This window comes from Stegodyphus dumicola, chromosome 2 (genome assembly GCF_044657685.1).
Source record: "Stegodyphus dumicola isolate Sdum_Otavi_A_Nest chromosome 2, ASM4465768v1".
Lineage (NCBI taxonomy): Eukaryota > Metazoa > Arthropoda > Arachnida > Araneae > Eresidae > Stegodyphus > Stegodyphus dumicola.
The window spans coordinates 80029554-80045265 of record NC_140769.1 but is presented as its reverse complement, the minus strand read 5'-3'; the positions used below and the strand labels follow the sequence as shown (position 1 = coordinate 80045265).

At 31.0% G+C, this 15712-nt stretch overlaps 1 long non-coding RNA gene across 1 annotated transcript; it reads left to right on the top strand.

Moving 5' to 3' along the window:
• The first annotated feature begins 9519 nt into the window (after positions 1-9519).
• Positions 9520-15380, top strand: LOC146998491 (uncharacterized). The gene is made up of 3 exons (XR_015039462.1): positions 9520-9601; positions 12156-12242; positions 15245-15380. It is a non-coding gene; the product is annotated as an uncharacterized LOC146998491 (long non-coding RNA).
• Positions 15381-15712: the final 332 nt, after the last annotated feature.

Genomic DNA, 15712 nt, shown 5'->3' with positions numbered 1-15712 from the left:
ACAAATTTTGCTAACTCTTTGAAATATTTTACAAAAATATCTTGCATTTTCTTGCACACATCCTACTTAAATCACCAAACATACACTGAACCTTGATTTTTCCTTCATCTGAAAACGTCATTCGGATTCTTAATGATTCCACCATTTACCGCAGAACTTTATAAACACTACTCTATTTGAACTTATCATGCCTAACTCTCTTAACAAGGTACAGAAGATTGAATTATATTTTAACTACAGAGAAGAATATCCACATTGTAACGTATCATTTTAAACTTGAATTATAGTCACATTTTGTGAAGGAGAATTTAAGGTCTATAATACACATTGAATTAATATTCAGCCATGGAAATGAAATTTTATTGCCTTTCTCCCAATTTGGAATATAAAAATGTGTTAACTTGGAATATTTTTAACGTATTCATTGTAACTTAACTGAAAAATACCCATATTTTACATTGTCAATAATTTATTTAGCACTGAACTCTTACAGCCTTTTAAGAACGAAATTTAATTTATCATACCTGATAAATGACTCCTACATAGTTATGATACATTACACGAAATATTGAGTAGAGTTCCAAATAAGGATCTAACATAGTAATTAACATAAAAACCCTAACACAAATAATTTTAATATAGAAATTTCAAACTGACAATGCCTAGTAATGAACTTTTACAGCTTTTTTGACATTTAACTTCTCATAGATAATAAATAAAATTACACACAAATAAGTATACAAAATAGGTAATAATGACAGAAAGTCCATATAGTGATCTACTATAGTCACCAACTTTAAAAATTTTAACGCATTTTGAATATGTCATAAGAAAGACCACACTTTTTTGAAAAGCATTATTTTAATTAAACATTGAAACCACGCAGTCCAGCGCACATGTATAACATTTTTATTTATCATGAGCATGACACATAATAAGTAAATAAAATTTTCACAAAGTACGAAACACATTTCGCTTTTAACTGAACTGTACTCTTAAGAAAAATGCAGTATGGAATGCTTAGAACACTCAGTGCCACAGTTCCTCATTTCCCCACGCATTGACCAAAATATACATGTACTTTAAAATCAGTTAAACAAATTCAAATGTTAGTATTCAAAGAGGAATACTTCACAAATTAGATAAAAGAGAGGTACACAATGAACTTGAGTGATAAATACAGAAAAGCATGTAAGGACCGAGAAAAAGATGTATTCGTGGAGAACTTTTTAAGATAAACTTGCTCTATTTTTGCACATGGGTTACATTTTGCATTTCAGATTAAGGAAACATTCAAGATAATTCCTGTATAACTAGGGATTTTAACACGTTAGTAATGTAATTTATTAGAACAGTGACAGACATATAGGACAACTATGCCATTTCCACGGAAAACAATTTTCCCAAGCCAGACTTTAACAGTGAAATATAAAATGGAATAAGAAAATGCCCTATTTCCAACAAAATTAGTATCTGAGTATGCAAAATCATGAACAAGAAATGAATATTTTTCTGAAAATGTTCCGAATGGAATAAGTCGGGACTAGTTTCATGAACAGAGCATGAAAAATAAAGATGAATTTTTAATTTATTTTGTCTGTAGTACATTTACTTATGCTAAAATCTTCCATTTGGTTGACTGTACTTTACATTTAGACGCAAGTTGATAAATCAGAGTGATTTTGTGTTTTAAAGCTTCAGATTCAGAAATAATACAACTGAAAAGCAAAAAGATTAAAACGACAAGAGAATATACTGTAAACAAGCGAACGTGATAAATGATGACTTTTTGGGGCTGATTTTCATGAATTCATAGATCGATAGCAAAATTTTAATGCACTGTATATGAACTACTTTTTCAAATGTATTAAGATCACTGTTTTCCAACTTTACATAGACTTTAAGTACACATTTAATATAAATTTATCGTTTTTCCTGAGATTTATCTACGTATTTACTTAATTTTTGCATTTTGTTTCCAATTATTATACCAAAAGGATATAAGAGAACATTTGTTTCTTGAAAACGTCCATATTTTTACCCAACTGTTATTTCTTTCGTATCTTTGAAGTAACCTATTAAATACATAGTTATCTTGTATTGCCCAGACAACCGTTGGTCTTGCCAATGTCTGAGTCACAAAGCTAAAGAATTTAAGTGATATTTTATCATCGCGGAGAACTTCTTACTACGTTTTTGATGAAAATTGACCGAATTTAGTAGTTCATTAGCGATCTAGGAGCCTTTAACTATTTATATTAAAAACAAACACACTCAGAAATTATCATCAAGATTTTCCATACAGATATATTTGTCTAATTTTCATGCCATTGCATTTTCAATAAAATATGATTCATTGCCAGATAATTAAATGTTTGTTATTTTTCCCGCATCCGAATGCTCATTACATATTATTTAACAAAACTGCAAACAAGTTAAATGAATAGTTCCTGAAATACGGAACATTTAATTTCGGAAAGTTTGCATGAGTATTTTCATTTTGAATCTTTTAATATTTCTTTTCCTGCATCCCAAGTAAATTTTGAACATAAAATTTTCAGTTTTGACGAAAATTAATTGCGGATGGCTGTGATGTTATCGTGTTTTCATAAACAGTTTTTTTTTTTTTTTTTTTTTTTTTCAGTACCTTTTCGATAACTTTTTGAACACTTTGAAGGTTACCACTTTTACATTACTGCCACTGCAAATCATTGAGTTTTCAAATATTTTCCTATTTATCGTTTACAACGCTTCGTAAAGACTTGAGAACAAAGTTTTACTAAACAGTTATATTATTTGATTTAATAATTGTGTTAGACATTTAGAAGATTTAACAACACTACCACGCTGAACCAGAAATTAAGAAAAGAAATGGAATTTTTATCTTAGTATACTAAGGAATAGATTAATTTTCTCTGACTTAGATGTATTCGAATGTAGATAATGGAGACTTTTAATTCAGCTCATACAGACTTTGAATATTTTCTCGAAGTCACCACGATCACTGACTTGCATTGTCTTAGATTTTTCTCGTAAAGACTATTTCTTAGAAGAATTTTATATACTAATTTCATTAGAAACATGTCTAAAAAATATCTCATCTTCTTAAGAAACATCAACGCTTTGATTTAAATTACTAGGAAAACAAGAACCATTGTTTTGTAAACATGGTTTCTCTCTGACTCAAAAAGTTTCTGCTTTGTCATATTCGAAATAAACAATTAACCATACATACCTAATATATTGCATTGATGAGTTATATTTTAACTTACTGCATTACATTTCAAGTGAATGTGTTTATTGCATCTTTTAATAAAATCGTAAAGGCTGAAATGTTTCATTACCAAATTTGTACTTTCTAACTTCATTCTACTGAAACGAAAACATTCATAACTTATTGCGAAGAAAAATGTTTACGTGTTATACTTTTTGATTAATTTTCATACTACAGTATCATCTTTGAAAATTTGTTTCCTACTCCACTGCTAATATATTACTAATTTTCGCTATTTCAATACATTTCGTACGTGACAAAAAACCTCAGTTTAGAAATTTTTTTTTTATTTAACAACTTGTATTTCATTGCTGAACCGGAGCCATGCTTTCATTTTTATTACATATCATGTGAATATTTTAAAAAAAGCATATTTTTTCCTTCTGTTAGCACAATTTTAACCAGCATTTTACTATTACAGAGACTTCTTTAGTAAAATTTCAAGGGTTAAATTGAACGTTTCATTACTAATTTTGAAGATTCTGGATATATCATACTTAAAAGTTCATAACCGATTAGCAAAATAATTTATATATGTACTTCGTTGTGCTCTTGGTTAATTTTTAAATCGTTGTTCATTTATAACACTTGATTTCTAGAAAAGTATCGAAATGATTATTTACTTTCCGCTTTTTCCAAAGAATTTCGTAGACACATATGTTCAGTATAGAAAATGTTCCTAACTTAAAAGTATTATTACCCAAATAGAAAACATGCAAAATCTTCCTAAAAATTTATATATTTGTTTTTTACAAACATGTACACGAATACCCACATTTACTTACTTAATGTGTATTTTCCTATATCAGAACTAAAATTTCGAACGAAAATTTTTAAATAATGTCATGTTCCATAAAATTTATATCTTTGTGAGATCATTGTCTTTTCTCAAATGTTTTGAGAGTGTGCTCTAGGTTGTCGTTTAGACATTTCGAAACTGTTTTCTCTTTGCTATTGGAAACTATTTTATCTTTGCTGCTTTATCTCTTTGAACATATGCCAATGAATTCCCGATACTCTTTTGGTTTATCTTCAGCTTATGAAATATTTAAATACTTAAAAATATATTTGTATATCGTTTATGTTGACACTTATGAAAGATTTTCTGGATGTTTGTTTTTGAGAATGTATTTATTCACGTGAATGAAGTTGATTTTTCTTAAAATTTTTATTATTCAGAATATTAGTCAATTATGACTGAATGCTGGATTTATTCAACATTCATATGAACTTCAGTATTCCAAATCTCTCATGTAAATATAATTTTTCCTATCAGTAATAGGAAGACGAATGGAATAAATGCAGGTTATACAGACATAAGGTAAAAATCTGGAAGTAAAAGAAATTCTTCAGATCTAAGCAATTCAGTTGAATGTGCTAATTTTCATCCTATTCGAAGCTTATTTTTGGAATTATATAGCATATAAAGTGTAAATTTGATAAAAACAGATATAATGAAGATCAAGTACTCTGCAAAATCTGGATGGTAATTACACAAAATAAGTTATAAGGCAAGTTTTCGTAAAAAGCGGTTCCAACGAAGGAGACATGCCAGCAGTCTCCTGAAACTCTAAGTGGGCATTTGATCTTCGCTCTTACGTAGAATTTACAATTCTACTTAGCTTTTGTAAGAGCAAAGATCAGGTGCTCACTTAAAGTTTTAGGAGACTGCTGGAGTGTTTCCTCCGCAGGAACGCGGGGAAATGAGACTAGGCATACATTTACACTTCTCCCCCCTCACCCACTCCAATTCCCATAATCGCGTCTTCATAATCGCGAAAAATCAATATTAATTTTTTTCGTAATTTGAATGCATGTACATATTAAATGCATATACATTTTAAATATAATATGTATGATACTTTTTGCTAGAGATTAATCACTTTTTCAAATTATGAGCACTGATGTTATTTGCTTTATTACTTTACTTCTTCATTTATTATATTATTACATCTTTATTATAACTTGTTATATGAAATTATATTACTGGACATAAATCTGTTCCCAATTTTCTTAGGATGTCCATTGTTTTTGTGATTTTTGGCACTGTGTACTTTTGTTTTACTAAGAGTTTACTAAAAACTTAAATATTTGTTGTTGGCATTTTAATATGAAAATCTTTAGTGAGTGGTCAGTTAGTAATGTAATGTTCAGACGTTCCCAGCTGGCCACAAATACAGGTATTTGTGTTTGAAGTGCTGAAACTTTCGAAATATTCGGGAAAAGGTCTGTGACCTGAAACAAAGCGCACTGATTATGGGTTTGCAATTAATCGTTGTGGGTTTACCTTGGCAAAGTTATGATGTGTTCTTTTACCCGTTTCACTGTTATTCCATTCGCCTTGCTATTTTGATATGGCAATTGATCTAAGATGCCTTTTAAGTTGAGAGTTTGGCCATGAGATATCTATATATTCTGCGTCTTGTCGTATAGCAGCCTCTTTAGCTAGTTGGTCCACTATTTCATTCCCGTATATCTCGGCATGACCTCTTATCCATTCCAGAGTTATTTTGAATGAAACATTAAGTTGTAAATCTTTCTGTGTTACTGCAACAATAGATGAGGTAGTTTTCGGATCTTTAATTGCGTAGAGTGTGGAAAGGCTGTCAGATTTTATAGTCATATTATGTCTGTAATGTACTTTAATATATTTTATTGCTTTACTTATTTCCATCGCCTCGGCTTGAAATATACTATTAATTTTTGTGAAGCTGACCCTTCCATTGGTAAATTATGATGCCATTATGAAGTGTCACTAAAGCGCATCCAACATTCTCATTAATTTTAGATCCATCAGTATAGATCTCATATTCTGTAGCAGGACGAAGGTGTTTATTATTTGTTTTGACCCGAATCCCTAATCCTTGTATTGATGGATGAGTTTCTAGATGATTTGGCTGTCGTTCATAAACATATGAGGAGAATTGAATATCATTAAAATTAGCTAACTGGCGCAGCAGTTTTACTTAATGCATTGTGGCTTCTAGTTCTGTGCTGATATGGAGCGGTATTAAACCGGCCAAGAACATTTATTGCATTTGAAGATGTTGTTCGAAAGACTTTAGTTGTATTTAAAACAAATGGTCTCTGTATACTCAGAAGATGTATAATTCTTCACGCCTGCATTGGATATGCCCATATGGCTGCACAATATGTGACAATTTTTTCAATAACGATATAAAAAAGGACCTTTCGGATATGTGGACTCAGTCTCCAATGCTGTCTTTGCATTTGACATAGTTTAATTGCAACAGCACTAGTACGTTTCTTGATTTCTAAAATATGAGGTATTCAATTCAGTTTTTGGACAAATGAGCATAGCAAATAGCTGTTAAATCTATATGTTCAAACTTTTCGGGATCTTCAAGATATGTGTAAATATCTTTGAATTCCGGATCCTTTCTTCATTCTTCAACTATTGATTCACGGGACTCCATAACTTTTGAAGGGAGCATAGCACTTAACTGTATTCCCCTCCTCATCGATTTTTATTCTTGAAAGGGCATCGGCAACTAAATTTTCTTTTCCCGGCATGTGTTTTATAATTAAATTCTTGTAGTTTTAATGTCCACCGTATCAGGCGAGGCGATAATTTTTTTCTCCGAATACAAGCGACCGACGGCCGCATGGTCCGGGTATACTGTTATCGAAGAACTTCCGAAGTAGACGCGAAACTTCTGAACCGCTAAATAAAACAGAGAGCGTTTCTCACTCTGTTGCTGAATAGTTCCTTTGGGTAGAATTCAGAGTTTTCGAAAAGAAGGCTATCGGTTGCCTTTTCTGGGAAAGAACCGCTCCAATTGCATAATCGGATGCATCTGCAGCAATCTCTAGATCTTGTTAGCCTTCTGGGAATTTCAGGACTGGAACATTAATTAGGGCATATTTTAGTTGTTCAAAAGCGGTGTTCGACTCGGTTGTCCAAGAAAATCTAGTTTTCTTTCTTTTCAGCACTAAAAGTGGCTATACGATTTTGGCGAAGTCATTAATGAACATTCTGTAATAGGAACATAAACCCGAAAACGAAGATAATTTCTTAGCTGTGTTTGGAGGAGGATATAACTTTTAATCTCTAATATTTTTGGAATTATCGGTCTCTATGTCCTTATTTGAAATCTCGTACTCAAATTACCGCAACTCATTGGTGGCGAACTTGCATTTTTTTTTTTTTTTTTTTTCCATTTATTTTGAAACCCGCCTCGTTAAGCAAAGAAAAAACTTTTTTTAAGTGTTTCACATGTCCGTCTATTGTTTCGCTGGTGACTATTATATCATCGAGATAAATTATTATACTTTTACCCGAAAGTGGCCTTAAAACGATGACCATTGCTTTTTGAAAAGTAGCCCGGCGCTCCGCTTAAACCAAATGGCATTATTCATAGACGCCTGACTTTATAATGAACGCAGTCTTTTCAACATCTTCGTATTTTACGGCGATTTGAAAATAACCCCCCATAGCACAAAACATCCTCAGGATGTCCTATTTAAGTCGCAATATCCCGGGATATAAGTAGGATGTCCTAAGGATGTTGATTCTCAGATGTCCTGAGGAGATCGTAATTTAACATCCTAAGGATGTCTTATTTAAGTCGCTATGTCCCGGGATATGACAGGATGTCCTGAAGATGTTGATTCTCAGATGTCCTGAGGAGTTCACCAATTTCACATCCTGAGGACATTCATTCTGCATTGTCCGGAGGACTTTCGTTGTCAAAACATTTTGAGGATATTTGTTCTCAAATTTACCAGTTTTAATTTTTTGACATTGCACATCTGAAACTTGTACATTATTTTATTTTTCATATGTATTTTACTAAGTTGTTTCTAAATGTTGTACATTAAAAATATTGATATGATTGATGATTTATTCTTGTTATTTTGTTATTAATTTTAACTGCTATTTTTTCTGACGTTTTTAAAAATTTATTTAGTCATAGAAAAGATTTTTTTCAATGGATTAGCATTTTCTAGAATATTTGCAAAATTCTAAATAACATAGATTTTTTTTATAAAAAATGTATAAATTACATGTATAATTACTTACAGATTACAAACCCTACTACAAATATAGGTAAAATTAGATATAGATATATTTAATTACGGAAACGAATTTTTTTTTAAATTTGGGTATAGAGACATTAGGTATTTTTTTGGAAGCAGGAAACATGAAAAATTAGCAACTGCCTTCGCCGGGAATCGAAGGACGGACCTCTGGAATACCGGCCCAGTGTGCAGAACCACTACTAAGGGGAGAGATGTCTTCGTGGAGGACTTTCTAAGGGAAACTGGCTCGTATACACGTTACACGTGGGGAAAACCACGAAAACACCCATGCAGCCAGCCCGTTCGCGGGATTCGAACCTCGGTTCGCACTACCAGGGTTCAGCGACTTTACCGCTCGGCCGCTGGTGGGCCGAAGACACGCTAGGAAAGCGGGAGAAATGCCTCATATTACTTCTCTTTTTAAAGGCCGACTTTTTTTGAAGGGGATCCAATCACTAAATCCTGGGTGTGGATATACCTCATCCAACACCTTTTTAGTTCGGGCGCCACTGTAGAGACATTAGGATTTTTTTGGGAAGTCGTAGAGATGAAAAATTAGCAACCGCCTTCGCCGTGAATCGAACCACGGACCTCTGAAATACCGGCCCAGCGTGCAGAACCACGAAGGCACGCTAGGCAAGCGGGAGAAATACCTCATACGGAAAATATTTTCCTCTAATTACAGGACAGAAAATGTTTTTCAATCGCGCGATCTGTTTTTGATATTGAATTACAGTCGTGCGATAATTTCGCAGTAAAGATACATCTCTGATGACTATCCAAGATTCTAGAAACTTTGGTCTTATATAGAGATGGTCGTCTTATAGAAATAATGCTTAATATCAATATTTATTTATAATCTCAGAACTATTGGTCACTTTCAGAAGTGGTCGTTTGAGAGGCGATATTCTATATATTTATTTACTGATACTCTCAGATTCCAAAATTTGTTTATATTCTCAGAAATATTGGACGGAAGGTGGTCGTCCCATACATACAAAATTTTACATTTCATTAAAAATGAATTCGGCATTACTTAACTATTTCCCTATTAATTAATTAATTAGATAAAGAAAAAATTAGGAAATAGTACTGTTTATTACGGAATAATGTAGGAAGTTCTCCAGAACTATATTCTTTCGCGTCATTGCACATTGTATCCGGCAAACTACTAGTTCCTCGTATTCTTCCGCAAATCCGTAAACATCTGTCTGATTTGAAACGAAATCCAAAATGGCTGCGCCATGAGGTTAACTTGTATGGATATTTTTTGTTGCATGAAAGGTAAGTTCAGTTGCAATACTTGTATGTTTACTTTTTTTGCTTTTCGAATTTATGTCATTTTGACAGTTAAATGTTTCACAGCTTTATGAATTGTTACCATTCTGTCGTGAATTACGTGTACCTCAATGGCTGGCTGTCTTTTCAAATATCTAATTTGCCCTGCTATCCAAATGTTTATGACTGAATTTTTTTTAGTCTAGTTTATGCATTCAGTTTCAGAATAATATGTGTGATCAGATTGCTTATTATTTTATTGCAGCAATACATTTATGTTAAATAGTTTGAACAATTGTACAAAAATAAGAGTTTGCATTGTTTTGTCCAAAATATGTATGGTTGAAACATTATCTTAATCTAGTTTGTAATTCAAGTTTTTTTTGGGGGTACTGTTCTGTTATTGGGACCAGAATCGGAAATGTATGAACCTGTGTTCGTAAGTATGTGCATAGATGTGTATATGTAGACATACAAATATACAAGCATACATAAATACAATTCTGAACCCGGTCCTGATAACAGAACAGTACCTTTTTTTAATCTTTTTTGAATATTTTATAAAAGGATTGAGCATTTTTCAAACTGCATATCATTTTAAGATTCGACTTGCAGGAAGACAAAATATGGTCATTCAATCAAATGCTTATGTAATAATGGCTTTTAACATTTTCTCATAAATATTGTTTGCATTTTTATTGTATTTTAGATACTTTAGTTATGTAAAGTGAACATGAGAATATTAGTAAAGCTGAAGAATATGAATAGCTACCATAATACATGTATTTTTTCATCGAGCCCATTGTTTTAGAAACCAATGCACCATTATTATATGCTGGCTTATTTTATAGTTATATGCAGTTTAATTTTATGTTCATGTTACTGTAGTATTGTCATTATAATAAAAGTATTGATAATTTTTGTTGAATCTTGCAAGTTGCCTAACATTCAGAATTATTACTACCGAATTTTACCGATAGGTTTTTTTTGAGTTGACATAATCTGTCTGATAAATAAAATAAACTGGTGTTTAAATTATATGCATTTCTCTTAATGTTTCATTGAAAGTGAGATGGAAATATAAATGCTATCCAGAAAAGTGAATTCTTTTTGCCTGAAATAACAAACTGTACTAAATGATTAATGTTTATATCATTTTAGAAATGTCAATATTAAAGTTTCCCCCCTTCTCTTCTTTGATTTTGAAATAATTTATAATAAAATAATATATGCATAAGTGTAATTAATGTAAAGTGTCATTCAATAATATAATTTATTTTTAGTGATATTTTTATATTTCTTATCTGGGTTTTCTTTTGGTGTTAGAAGGAGGAAAAGACTGTAATGTTTTAATTAAGGAAATAATTAAAACATTACAGTCTTTTAAATAACACAGTTACAGTAATGTTTATTGAAGCAATCAGTATTGTGTGATTGCCAGTGATTGAATAATGTTAAAATGCATTGTTCATAAGGAAATTTGCTTCGATTTGTGTTATAGATTTTATTTTGACACAAGCTGAAATTTGAATTATTGGAAGCACTTTGAAAACCCGAATTATTTCCTGAATCATTAATCAGGCCAATATATAACATACAAATTTTCATACAAAATTATTTCTTTGAGCATATTATAAAGAGCTCATTTAATTTTATTATTTGTACAAATTTTAGACAAAAGTAGCATGTAACAGTTGAAGATTTATTGAAGCCTACTTGTTACTTGTGGTAACAAAGAAGTGTGAAAGATATTGCCACATTAGCGAACATGACGATCATTAATGCTTAGTTTAGTAATTTAATAATATATTGAGAAATGCTGGGAACTTTCAGAAGTAGACAGTTCGGAAATGATGGGCTTGATAAGAAATTTACATGGTTTTATTATTTATTCTTTAGTTAAGAATGGATTTTAGATGTTCATGTGAAAGAATTCTGTTTAAGTATATGTGAAAGAATTGTTAAAGTTTGGCATTTAAAAAAATGAATTAATAATATGCAATTATCTTTTTATTATACATATATTACTATATATTTCTAATGTGCTATGTAAATGTCAGTGCTAAACAATTGAGATACTATTGTCAGGGCAATCTTTTCTTATACATGAAAAATTCTGATACTTTCTTATCATCTGCCCTCACAGCTTCAACTTATGCTAAAACAGCAAGAGTATGCACACGATAATAGCAAACTATGAATATGCATACCACACACATGTTTACCACACACAACTTAACATGCTTTATATTTAATCTTTATTTCTGAATAGTATTCCATTGGATGAAAAATATGTGAATATTGACCCAATGTATATATTTTTGTGTGTGTGCATCCTAAAATTTTTTGTTTCTTATAAAGTGCTTATTTGAATTACTACTTGTGAACAGAGCAGTAGATATGAACCATAAACTAACCATTTTGCCAATTTTCACAGCTTTGCAGATAGTCAGAAAGCACCAAAATTTGTAATAATGTTAAGTTTAAATGATGTTCTATACTTTTGTGTTAATTTTTCTATTCTATTAATTCTATTACTGTGTTATCAAACTTTCTGCAGGAATTTCAACTGGTTAAGATGTTATTACCATGTGGAGAATTTGGTTTTCAAGCTAGAAAAAATTGCAGCTGAAGGATTTTGTAGAAGGTCAGTCAAACTGGTTTTAGTTAATTATAATTTAATTTTGGGTGAAGAATTCTCAAATTTATTTATCATAAGTGTCTAAAGGTCTTCTAAATTAAATTCTGCTTGTTTTTGAAATTTTTCATGACATTTATTCTTTGATTATTATTATTTTTTTTTTAATTTACTAACTTAATCCAGGCACATAATTGCTTTTAATGCCATACCTTAAATATTGTAAAATGTTAAAATAATACATTTCACTTAAAAATGTGGTTGTGACAGTAAATTTTCTGTTACATTTAATCATATCTATAAACATTGGTATACATCATTTTTCAATAATCTGTATATTATTTTGTGCATTTCTTTTACATCCAAGATCTGGCATATGACTTGCTTTTCAAACTGATAACATGGTGTAATAATGTAATCTAATGGTTAAAGTTTACTATGGAACGGGCCAAATTTAATAAATTATTCTTTGATAGAAATTTATTCATTTGTTCAGTGTGTCTCATCTCTTTAAATTGCTAAAGTAAATTTTATGTACTTGCATTTAGGAATTTTGACTGTATCAGAGTAATTTTGTTTCAGTTATTATAACATGCAAGGGAAAAAATTCATTCATAGCTCTGTATTTAAAATTAGTTAAAGTCCTTAATAAAGAGGGACGTTTTGTTGTTTTTAATGTCGATAGAGTTTAATTCAAAAATATGCCACATTAAGGGTTACTTTTTAACCTAATTTAAAATTTTCATTACTTTAACATGTCCAATAATTGTTATTTTAACTCCAATATTGTAATAATATCAGAATTCCTTACTTTTTGATAGGTAATCCAAATGTAAAACAAGAAAAGAAAAAATTAAAATCTAGAAGTATATTTATTTCATACCTCTTACAAATAAAAACAACACAAGCACTTTTTACTGTCTATCTGCATAGTGTGGCATGTCCGGTAAGACTGAGATTTGTATGGTCAAATCCATGTTTCAGTTAAAGGAAAATGCATGCACAGTCTTCTGATTTTCCCTTCGATTAAGGATTCTGTATATACTAGCATAAGAAATATATTAGTTAATGCAGTGTTATACATCAATATTTATAGACAATTATTGTGGCTATGTTTATTATAATTTTGTTCACTGTAATGGCTGGAGTGCCTAAACCATCATGCTGTGTAAACAAAACTCAAATCTTCATCTCTGCATACTGCTCCACTAGTGTTTAAACCACTGAAATGGTGATTATGGTAGAACATCTTTGGTAAAAATTTACTCTACTGTAACCCTTGGTGAATCGTTTCTTTTTTTTTATATCAAGATCGTCACCTGAGAGGATCGGCACCAATTTCAAGGTGGCCGCTACACAAAACCAAAATAAGAAGTCAAAGACATACACAAACTCTGTGTCCATGTACACATTGACCTATTAAAACAGAGAACTGCACAAACTGGGCATTGTGCACTGCCTTAACTTTGTCCATGTACACATTGATCTATTTTCACTTTAAGAAAATCAGAAAGTTAAAAATATCATAGTTACCAGAAAAAATTCGCCACTGTCTTAACACACAGACAACCAAAAATACACAAACAGAGAGGAATAAATTACCAAAAATACATATTTCCTAACATAAAAACATTAAACAACAAATCTTCTAACAAAAATTAACACACAGAGACAAAAAAATAAATGAAACGTCATTTTTTTTAACATACCTTTTTTTTCACATGCATATGTTTAGGCTTCCCACCACCATCTTCCAGGTAAGCAATTCAATTAAATTTTTCGTCTCTTAGTCACTTCAGACATACTCAAACGATGGTACCCACACCAAAATAATAAATAGTATGTTCAAAATAGAAGACCATACCACTTCCGTGCAACCAAACACAGCAATTGAAAAGAATGGTAAGAACCAAAAACCTGGGACCGTACAAAAGGTTTACTATTAAAAAAAGTAGCCCAAAACTAAATGTATCACAGCACGTTGGCAATATTTGCAGAAATAACTCCTTTTTATTGACAAAAAAAGTTTTTTTTTTTTTTTCCCAAAGGCTACTTTCGCCAACATTATCAACATTAGGGTTACCGAAAAACTTATTTGACACAGTGGGCTTCCACATTTCACAAACAACCAATACCACTTTGCGATTTTTTTTTCAGACAGAAACCAAGGTGTACCATACAGTAAAGATTAGCCACATCTTCATTTACTACTGTTACAAGTACTTCTTTGGTAAATTTCTGCGGTTAAATTCAAAAGTTTAAAATTGCATTAACATGATCAGATTCAGAGTCATAGCTAGGGTTTTCAGCGCTCAGGGGCAACTGAAGATTTCGCACCCCCTACTGCTAGCCAAGGATGGAAACCATTTAATTCTAAAATGTTCTAACATCAGTTTGGCGCCCCTTGGATTCTGCACCTGGGGACAGATGCCCTCCTTTCCCCCCTCTAGCTACACCCCTGATGCAGATTTTATTTTCTGCACGTAGCTAACAATTACTTATGTGTTGTCAGATAAATGTTACCAGATGCAGTTAATTATTTTTTACTTGCCAATCTCATGAGACAAGTTTTTTTTTGCTCCTGCAAGACTTTACTTTGTGTTGCAAAATAAATTCATTCTCACTCTTTTTGGACTTGCCTACACATTAAATTTAAAATAGTTTTATGAATAGGTAAGATGTGATTATCATAATTTTGTTTCTCTCTTTATCTTGGCAACTTTATATGTTGATTCAGTATCCAGGTTACCTACCAGTGGCTGATTGATAAAACTGCTCATATGTTCAGCTGGTGGTTTGAGTTTATTTTCTGACATAAAAAATTTTAAAAGGCATCCCCCATGTTTATTTTACTATAATCGAAAAATCAAATAATTGCTACTCTGTTTATAGGTACTAAATGTTAAAATATTTTAAATGCTTCCTTTAATTTGCATTCTAATAGTCATTTGTTTAAATTTAATTATGAATTATATTGACATATAGTAATTGTGAGTGTTTTCTTATTTTAGGTGCTGTGAAAGGCAATGACAGAGATCCAATTTATCAAGAGTTCTTATATACATAAGAATACATGGATATAAGATTGTTTTTCATGAATTCAAATAAAATGTGATAAATTGGATTAATAAAAACTATTTTGAATTTTGAAAAGTGTTTTTCCTCTGTTAATCATAATATAGTGCCATAAATTTCTGAATGTGTTTATTTTTCATCCAAATAAATAGCTTTACAAAAATTTGTCATATTAATAGATATTGCATAATTTAGCATTATTATAAATATTTATTATAGCAGATTTAGCTGAACTACTTTTTTTAGTCCCTTTGCAGATGAAGTCACAAAGGTAAGTGGTTAGATATTTTTCTGTATTCCCCATTAAGTAATTTTATCTGGTAAATTACCATTACTTATATACTAAAGGTGAAAGAATAAGCTTTCCTTGAAGATACAAAAATTTGCAGATATTTCAAAAAATT